This window comes from Aegilops tauschii, chromosome 3, assembly GCF_002575655.3.
Source record: "Aegilops tauschii subsp. strangulata cultivar AL8/78 chromosome 3, Aet v6.0, whole genome shotgun sequence".
Taxonomy (NCBI): domain Eukaryota; kingdom Viridiplantae; phylum Streptophyta; class Magnoliopsida; order Poales; family Poaceae; genus Aegilops; species Aegilops tauschii.
Window position 1 is genome coordinate 144620953 of NC_053037.3, and position 10496 is coordinate 144631448.

Sequence of the window (10496 nt, forward strand, 5' to 3'; positions counted from 1 at the left end):
CTGACGCGTTGAATAGAATGTAGATGCTAGTTTACGGAAACAAGTATCGATAATACATTTGTATCTCCATACTTATATTTCTTCTCTTATAAAAAACCGAGTTGGTGATGATGGTACGCGTGCCATCTTGCAATATAGACCGTCCGATCTATATCTGACAGATGGAAATTAAACTATAAGATACCCGCACCCCTCTCCACATTTGCAGACAAGGCCTTCCCTCGTTCATCCTTATCTCCAACAACCTCATTATTGAGCAATTAAGAAAGGAAGCCTCTGGAACAAACTGGCCTGGTGGCCGCCGCCGGCGTCGTCAATCCCCATGCCTCCGCTCAGTCCGACCACCAATCACCACCACACCCCACTCCTCTTCACCTTATCTCCTATTTCTTGAGATATCATTAGTTTTTACACATGGGATTACTCCCGCATGGGTCAATCAGAACAAGTGTTTTATAAAAAAATGCATCTTGATGTTCCGTGCAATGCACGGATCTTGCTAGTACTCCTACAGAAGACTAAGTTGGTGATGATGGTGTGTCTGCCATCTGTCGTTTGTGACCATTAGATCTACATCTAACGACTGTGAGGTAAGTTGTTGCCTTTTCTCACCAACATCCCACTTGTCTACCAATTTGCAGAAAAACCCATAATGAGTATCTTAAAACCAACCACATCCCTCCCTGACCTCACCAAAACAGCCCAAGGAATATATTCTAATTGAAACATAATATATCTCTAGTGATATATGTATATCAAAATTAGAGTGTTTTGTATCAAGTTTGTGAATAAGTATTATTCCAATTATGATTCGTTGCAACGCACAAGAACATTGCCAGTATTTCCAACCATGCAATTTTTTACTAGTATTCCATAGTTTCGAGTTTTCCATCAAGACATTAGTCACTCATGGTTGATATTTACTTTCAATCATGTACACATATGCACTATGTAACTAGCCTTGCTTATTGGCTTCCAAAGCTTAACTTTCACTCCTACTTACAATATGTAGAGTAATTAACAAAAAACTATCACTTTCAACCAGCCCTAGGAAGAATCTATTGTACAAAAAATAGCAAAAACATACCCAAAATTTCTTAATCCACGCCAAAAACTACTACCTAGTACTCCCTCCGTCCCACAATGTAAGACGTTTTTGCAAACTAGTTTAGCTTGCAAAAACATCTTATACTATGGGACAGAGGGAGTACCAATTAGGTTAGTTTAAACCCATTTATGACAGGGTTGGCCCACACGTCCGTGCTGACGAGGCAACTTAAACCAACACATTTTGTTTGACTGTTGACACGAGGGACCCACATCTGACCTTCTATCCTATTATTCCCCCTCAAATCATTATTTTTCCTGAACATTACTTCAAACAATACTAATGTGTGTTCGTCGGTGGCGCCGTTGATGAGCGAGTTGGCTGCCGCTCCGCCGGACGGGCCGGACGCCGCGCTGGCCTCTGCAAGGGTTGACAGGCTGGCCCGAGCGTGACTCACGAGCAAGCAAGCCGCCGTGCTGGCCTTCGCTCGAGCCAGATGGCTGGCCTTAGCGCGGCGTGCGCGAGCAAGCCGCCGCACCGCCGTGCCAATCTAGCTAGCAAACCTTGCAGACAAGCAGCTGGACGGAGCTATCTTGGCTAGCTAGCGGCCGCGAGCGCCGGACGGAGCTGGCATCCGGGCTGCCGCAAGATGGGCTCCGCACCGCCGCGGTTTTGACCTCGCCTTTTGCCGGCGGCGGTAGCTGCGTCCCATGGCTGAGGATGACTAGGTGGACGGGCCAGTGGTAGGAGGTCACTCGGGGATTTTTGTGCAGACTGACATGTAGGTCCCACAAGTCATAACGCCCGGTCGAATAGAAGGCGTTGACTTAATGGGCGACATGGGCCCTGTTTGGATACTCTAAGTCAGAGGTTAGAGTTAGATTCTAACCCTGAACTAACTCTAACCAAAGTGGTGTTTGGATGGCAGGGTTAGATTGGCAACAAATGTATCCAAACAGGGCCATGGGTTGAAACGTGCCTATAATGGCACTTTGTAGAGTAGTCGTTTCTTGGTAGGGCTGGTTGGTAAGAGCATGTACAATGGTTGATAAGGTAGTCTTATCTTAAGTCTGCCACGTATGCAAGTGGTAGTAGTTTCTTGGCATTATTAGTGGTTTCTTGCATTATTAGGGGTTTCTTGTAAGGAACAATGTACTACTAGCGACAAAAGGCGATTCTAGGTTGCGTTGTACTCCAACGAGTACTACTAGTGGTCGCGGGAGTGTATACCTCGTCTTGTGGGTTCGATCCAGGCCGAACGCACGACGACCTTTTTTTAAATAGTAACTTCGCTGCGAGCCAATATTTTACACGAGTAGTTTGAGTTTTTAACTCAAACGGACGTGCGGCACCACAATCTGGGTGCACTGGATAGCCTAGCCACGTCAACGGGTTTTCCTTCCCAGCATCTCGTGGCTCGCGTGCTCGCCCTAGCCGCACCTCGCTTGCAGCTTCCTCCTCAGCTAGTAGCATATTTAAACTAGCGCCTCCCAATTAAGCCCGAGGAGCCGGAAAAGCCTGGCGGGGCATTGGGAACTGTGCAATATGGCTCTGTACGTAAAGTGCTCTACTACTACTCTGTAGCTTGTGGCGTTGCACGCATGGACTTCACTCCATTATCGGCTCTACTATAAAAGAAATTCCTCTTGACGTGTTGTTTTTTGAAACGGAGGCAAAAGCTTTGCTTCATCTCATTCATAAAGCAGGAACTACTAACAAAGTTCGACGAGATCCATTACACCTCCACAAATGGAAGTGAAAAGCCTAGTCTCGCTGTATCAAATAACTCAAATGTTCTGCCCCCGCAGTAACCGTCGCTGATAAACAGGCTGCTAGTGTGTGCGTGAGAGGAGCGGCTGAGTAGGCCAGCTATGTGAGAGGAGCGGCTGAATAGAGAACCGAGAGTACCCACTAGGCCACCACGTAGGTGTACTTTCCCTGCATTGATAGTACAGCGATGGTTCTAGAGAACAGTAGTACCCTCCACTTCCAACTGTAGCTCCTTGGCCCAGAGATTCAAGAGTTCAAAACTAGTGCACTATACTAGAAGTACAGTACATCGCACTACTAGTTGAGAAAGTAGTACTAGTATTGCTACAGTACGAGTACGTACTCCTCCGTCACATAATGTAAGGCGTTTTTTGACACTAGTTGGCGTGTACAAAAAATAGCAAAAACATACCCAAAATTTCTTAATCTATGCCAAAAACTACTAGCTAGTGCCAAAAATTTCTTACTAGTGCTATTATTTACAGTATAATGCAATCCCTTAATGTCCCATAATGCTAGTACTAGTAGTAAATAATAGCCTCACCCCTTCGCTAAGGAATGATCTATAGTTGGAAGGGACGAGGCCCTGTGGTTACTACGCTCTTATCTCCTCCTCGCCAGTTCCCCTCCCCCTGAAGAGAAGGCAGTTCGTCGCTGCTCCCATGGATTCGCCAGGCGGTTCTCCTCCTCGTCGGGGCTGGGAGACCTTGGACGATGATCCTCTGGGAGAAATTGCACGCCCCTCCGAAGTCCTCACCGCCGCAAGACTCGGTGCTTCCTGCACCAACTTTTTCAAGACGGTGCTTAAACAGGCTTGGGAAAAGGCCATGCTTGTTGGTCTTCCATGCGTCCTCGAGGAGAAGGTTCTTCTATGGGACAATCCTTCGAACAGTCCAACGCTCCCTAGCCATGGTTGCATGTTGACTCCGCTAGAGTTGCCGACTTTGAGAGGTAGTCGGATTTTGTCCGATGAGCAGGTCAGTAATGGAGTTTGATCATGTAGTACTTAGTTATTCCATTTCCATCCCGTAATTTCTCCGCTGCCCACCATCTTATATATAGGTCTGGGTCGGTGCCAACAAAGATTGGCTTGCATACCTCTGGCCAGATACCACCATCATTTTGCACAACATCCACAGTAGTGCGGCCGTTCCGGTAGACCCCTTCTCCACCATTGGGATCGGCCTTCCGGACTGGCTGGGCTTGAATACGTATGATGATGCCTACATGAGATTGAAGAAGATAGCAATTGCGGACCCGCCGACAAAGCGACGCGGCTACGACGATTACTATCTCATCGCGGTGTTCGACATAAGGATTGCCATCAATGCAAGAGGCAGTAACGGCATAGGCTGGCGCATGTTGGTGGCGGCAGATTTGTACCCCTACACGTTCGAAGACGCCGTGCACCATCTAGCCCGCATCTTCGCGGTGACAAGCCAGGGGATTTGTTTCATCTGGTTGCCATCCTATGGTACGGGAGATTACAAACAGAATGCACAAACCATCATTTGCATCCCTAACGGTACTCCATTATTTTGCAGGGACCAGTCATCCCCCGATCAAAATAAGATCACCGATCCTGGATGTGCATTTGCATCCGCGATTCGGTCTAACCTGGAACCTTGTAGCTGACTTTGGCATATTGGGATCAACTATCTTAGCAGTCGTTACCCATGGTACCACTGATGTGCAACAAGGTCACACAATCTACCACGATCGGACCGTCACCATCTACCCAGGTATTCCATTTTTAACCCTCTCGCCTTCTCTTTCATTCTTGTACTAGTACTCTACTTACTAGTACTAGTAGGAGTACTTTTTACCTTGGAGGACGCGTATAGCTAGCTAGGCCCTTGAAGACATGAACCCACTAGCTGCCACCATTTTTGTTTTTCCATGTCTTACTATCTCATCCATGTAGCCAAGAGTGGATATATATAATAAGCCGGTTATTTTAATTCCTCTATACCAGAGTAGTACTATTTGCTGCACAGTATTACTGACCGCCATATTTGAGCACAACATTATTATGCATGGACCTTGACTATGTACGTCACCATGTGTCCAGATCTGAGATGCCGCGTGTACCAAATGAACGGCGCCGAGTTCGACCCCCGTGATGCTACGTGGATGCCGAGGAACACTCTTGGAGAGTACTCGCTTTTCATTGGGGACAGCTACCCCATTGTGAAGCGGATGCCACCTTCCGTGCACGACACGGAAGGCCTGTCGTTCATGAAGCATGGTTGTGTCTTCAGTGCGCACCACCGGATGAACGACATGCTGGGACACGCTATCCCTGATTTATGCCGCTTCAGCTTGGATGAGTCTCCATCGTGTGGAACCGGACTAGAAAGCTGCGACAATGATTCTCGTTGCCCACCGCTATGGATCGTGCCATCCATGAAGAACACCTGGGACTGGAACCTGGAGGAGGACATGTAGCCCATCTATAATGTGTAAGTGGAGTATGGTAAATTATGAACGGTAGAGCTGTGAATATATGTAGACTAGTCATGCACTAATTTATCACGTGAATTGGAGATGAACTTGTGTGGCATACTGGGCATTTGTCCTTTAGAATTTATTACTAGTAAATTTGTTATGTGTACGTGCAACTTGTGTGGTTGTTGCACGGGCTCCAACACGCTCTTTGAGAAAAAAAGGTGGCACAGCTTTGGATATACGTGACGTGGCGGCATCATACAGTAGCATCGTTCGCTATAGTTGTAGTACACTCCTACTAGGACAACAACTCCTATAAAACCTTGCGCTTGGCTCTTTGCCTCTTCGGGAGGTTCAACAATTCGTACTCGTGTGAACCTTGCACTTGGCTCTTTGCCTCTTCGGAAGGTCCAACTATGATGATACTACAGTACAATATGCTTCGGGCAAGCTGACACCGATTGAACTGCTGCACGTCCACCGCGAGGGCGAGGGCGAGGGAGAGGGAGAGGGAGAGGGCGCTGTAGTCAAAACCCTCTCCTCGTCCTGCGAACCACCGCACGTGTGGGCGAGGGAGAGGCGTAGTAAGCAAGCTTCTCCTCGTTCGGCGAGTTGATGGGACACATCAAAGCAGTACTAGTACTAGTCCATACTGCGTCCTTTTCGGTTAATATGGCTTAATTTGAAACGAGAAAAATACACTGGCGGTCAACGTATGTAACAATACGCTCTTTATGGTCACTATATATAGTTTTGCGGTGATTATACGATCACTAGCTCATCGTAGAGCACCGTATTGCACCCTACTGATCGGCCACATAGTCGACATGGCACTTTGTTGACTGGTTAAATTGTCACCTGGTTTCTGGGTCCCACCTGTCAGTTGGCAGAGCAAAGAAATTAGCTAAAAAACAAAGAGTGTAGTACATCTACACTTCCAATGCATTTACCCTTTAATCTAAATCCATATTGATTGACTAATCCACCAACTTATGCTCTAGGTATAGGCTACATGTCTATCCTTAATTACAGCATGCAACGACCTTCATTTAATCTTCTTCTCTCAATGGTCGCATGCACACATAAGTCTGCTACTTTTGGGCGTTAATTATGCCCTGGTCAATGTGTAAATCTCTAAATGTACAGTCTTTCATGGATGTAGGGAGTAGGTTGAGCACTTGAGCGTGAGCGTGTATGTTGCGTCGTGTGCTGTGTGCCGCATGGGTGCGTGAGTGTTGCGTGCGTCCATGTGTATGTGTGAGTGTTGCATGTTGCATGCATGCATGGGGCTTACTCCCTCCCATTGACATGTTCATATTTCAAGCTTCCTCTGTTCCCTCCATATGGTGGTACTACCTCTGTTCCCAAATACGGAGTAAAATCCTCCCTCTATTCCCAAATACGGAGTATTTGTCTTTCTAGAGATGTCAACAAGTGACTATGTACGGAGCAAAATGAGTGAAGTGAGCGTAGAGGCATAGGGATACTGTAGAAAGGAAGTCTTCGCGATCCATTATTTCCCATCTCGGTCAGAGAGAACTATTCAACTAGTCTTCGCAGTGAAGTGACAATACACGCTGCAACAGATGGGACACTTAATTAATAAGCTGAACCAGTGTGTTGGTGTTACTAAATCAGCCTTACCCAGTACTGCCATCATGTGTGCCAGTAGAGCACGCTTCTGTCCTCCATTAACTGACATATGGGCCCTCTCGTGGTAGACCCACATGTCATCGGTGTAACTATTTACACTCCGAAGGACGGTATATCCTGGTAGTAGTACTAGTAGAATTGAGATTTAATGCACTTTCTTCCCCGTCTTCCACTCTTCTTCCTCCTCTCTTCCCCATCGTCGGGCGCACACCATTTCCCCCGCTCACTGCTCGCCCGCCCGCGCTATCTTCCTTGGTAGCTCGCACGTACCATATCCCCCCGCTCACTGCTCGGCCACGCGAGGAGAAGCTTCTTCGCTCGCCCGCCCGAATCCACTTCCCCGCTGGCTCGCAGGCACCGAAAACCCCAATGGCAGAACCGACTGACACGCAGAGCCGCGATTGGAATTCCCTCCCCGATGTTCTCTTGGAGCAGATCTATAATCGTATGGACCTACTCAGCACCGTCCGTCTAGCCGCATGCTCGATGTCTTTGTACCGTCTACTCGTCTGCAACCGACCGGCTCTTTTCAAGACACCCTGCTTGCTGATGCCCGATCCTCGCAGGTGGCCCAGACACCGACTTGACGATCCTACGGAGGTTGCCGTGGTGCCCCTCGACATGCTACCACTACCCGTCCACCTGTCCTTCATGCGCGGTCACTACTGGGCGAGCATGAAGGCCAACTGGATTGTCCTCATCCACCAATCTGGTAGTCTGTGGCGTCTCGTGGATATCTACACCCAGCAAGAGATCACCCTTCCATCATTGGATACCGCTGCCATCGAGCCTCGTGGCACGCCGGACACTCCTGCCTACTACGCATGAGACGCGTCAAGCTTTTGGCTCGACCTCTGTTTGCTGAAAGTTGTAATCTGCGAAGTGCCCACACCATCAGAATACTACATGGATTACAAGCTCATTGCCTTGTTCAACATGGGATTAGTCTATCTAGAATCCGTTCGCCATACATGGTTATGGCTCATCGTCAATCCTGTTGAGGCAGCATTTCTGTCTAATGCTATAGTGCATGATGGCATCGTTTACGCGGTCGACGCACAGATTGGCTGCCTATACTGGTGAAATCTATCGTCGTGTAATTGTTCTATCTCATCTGATCTTTACCTTATGAATACGACTGCCTGTTCATTGTTACAAATTTAGAATAGATAGTATGTCTATAACCACATCATTGCTCTATGTTCCTCTCATTTCCTAGATTTTTATGACCACACATGTTATTGTTAGAGTTGATATGAGAACAATTGGTATCTAATGATTGTTAGAATAGATATTATGAGCATAACATCATGATTGCTATATGTTACTCTCATTTCCAAGATTGTTATAACAACGCATGTTATTGCTTAGAGTTGATATGAGAACAGTAGTAGTAAGTGCTATGGTAGAATATGAGTAGGCTCTGTCATAGTTGTTTTCCTCTCATTGTTACATGATGTTTGAACCATGACATATTGCTAGAATATGAAAGCCATTGGCTTATTTTTTTAACTTGGGGTATGATTATGACCACGGCATTGCAATTATCTATCTATGATATGTGTCACTGTTATAATAATCTTAATTCCGCACATACTCCGAACATGATTGTTTATTTTTGTCCTTTTGGTCTCCAATTTGAATTGTTGCAGCAGACGCAAATGCGTTGGCCTTCATGATTCCAGGACCTGGAATCATACCAGCCGATGGGTGGTGGTTTATCGCTCGTTCAGCTGACGGCGGTCATTTGATGCTCATTTGCACGTACCAAATTGACCAAACCATTACATCAAACCACATGCAGTACAATGCCTGGGGCGTTTATGACATTGATGGCTATGGCTGCTCCGTGTTCGAGAAAGATCCCAGCTCCGTTGGGCCAGGCGTATTCAACTGGAGGCGGGTTTACAGCCTCGGCAACCACTCCATGTTCCTCGGGCTCAATTATCTGATCATCCAACCAATCATTGATCATATCACCGGCGATGATTACCGTGCTATGCAACTTCCATTCGCCAGGGGGGACTGTGTTTACACATCATACCATGGGTTTCGTGAATCACCATATCCAGAGATTCGTCGACACATCTCGTTGCCAGATAATCTTCAGTGGGTGAAAGGCATCAAGCTTCCATGCGATGGATGACTTTTGCAAACCCGACATGCCGCGATGTAGTTCATGCCAACAACAAATATGCACAACCTTATTCGTACTGATATCTAGACTGAGCCATGTATTCTGCTGCTGTAGCACGACCCTCTTTTGTTGGATATTATGTACTGTTGTTAGTTTGAAACACTCCTCTGGTTTGAAGGATAGATACCTTTCTGGGATCAAGTGCATCCTAACTCACCTGCGCAGGATGTACTGATAATGATGACGGAGATGCTGTGCAGTATATATACTGCACAACATCTCCATCATCATTATCAGAATAGACCGGCTGTATATATATAAATATTTTTATATATACAGCCGGTCTATTCTGAGAATATTATCAGAATAACTATTCTGATAACACTTCCGCACTGCACGCTCAACACAGGTGCACAACACTTTCTATAGCAAGAGCACTGCAATACACACTAGTGAACTTCGTGTCGTAAAAAACTGTACGCGGTGTTTTTTGGTACTGTTTTGCCCTAGTTTTTTAACCGTTTATCGGAACGAGGCGTATGATATACTGTTGGAAAGCTATGTACTAGGAGCAACTTCGCCATGTTGAACACTTTTCGAGATTTCTCACGGTTTAAGATCAGTTTTAAAAATGGTGCGGCCCCTGACGAGTGGCAGCGAGCGTTTTTTCGCTTTTTTTGTAAACCGCTCATCGGAATGAAGCAAACGATACACCGTCGGATAGATATCATCGAGGCGCATATTTTACATATCTATTATTTTCTCTAATTCGTTACGGTTTAAGAGCAGATTCAAATTTACTAAATCAAGGAAATCTGTTTTTCAAAATTTTCTAAATTTTCGGTACTCTTTTCGCTCCAGTTTTCTAACCGTTTGTCGAAACGAGCCATATGATACGTCGTTGGAAAGCTACGTACGAGGCGTAACTTTCATATGTTGAAATGTTTTTGAGATTCCTTACGGTTTTCAGTTAATTTTGAAAATCGTGCGGCGGATGACGAGTGGCAGTGGCCGTTTTTCGCGAAATTTTTACGAACCGTTTGTCAAAATGATTGAAATGATATGCCGTTGGGAAGATATCGACGAGACGCAACTTTTGCATGTAGAACAGTCTCTCTAATTCCTTACGGTTTAAGAGCAGTTTTAAATTTACCGAAAAGCGGACACTTTGTTTTTCGCGAGACCAAAATCATCATGTGTACTTCATCGGACAGAAGATCGCACTACTTCAAACGGAAAACCGCACTACAGCAGGCAATCAAGTGAACTTCATGATTTCTTTTTGTCGGACATAAATTTTCTCGCAAAAGTTTTTGTTGTCTTTTTTTCAACTTTTTTTTGAACGAGAGTGGACCGCAACACTCCCGAAAATGAACCGCAACACTATCAAAAGTGAACCTCATGAGTTTTTGTTGTATTTTTTTCATACTTATTAATTTT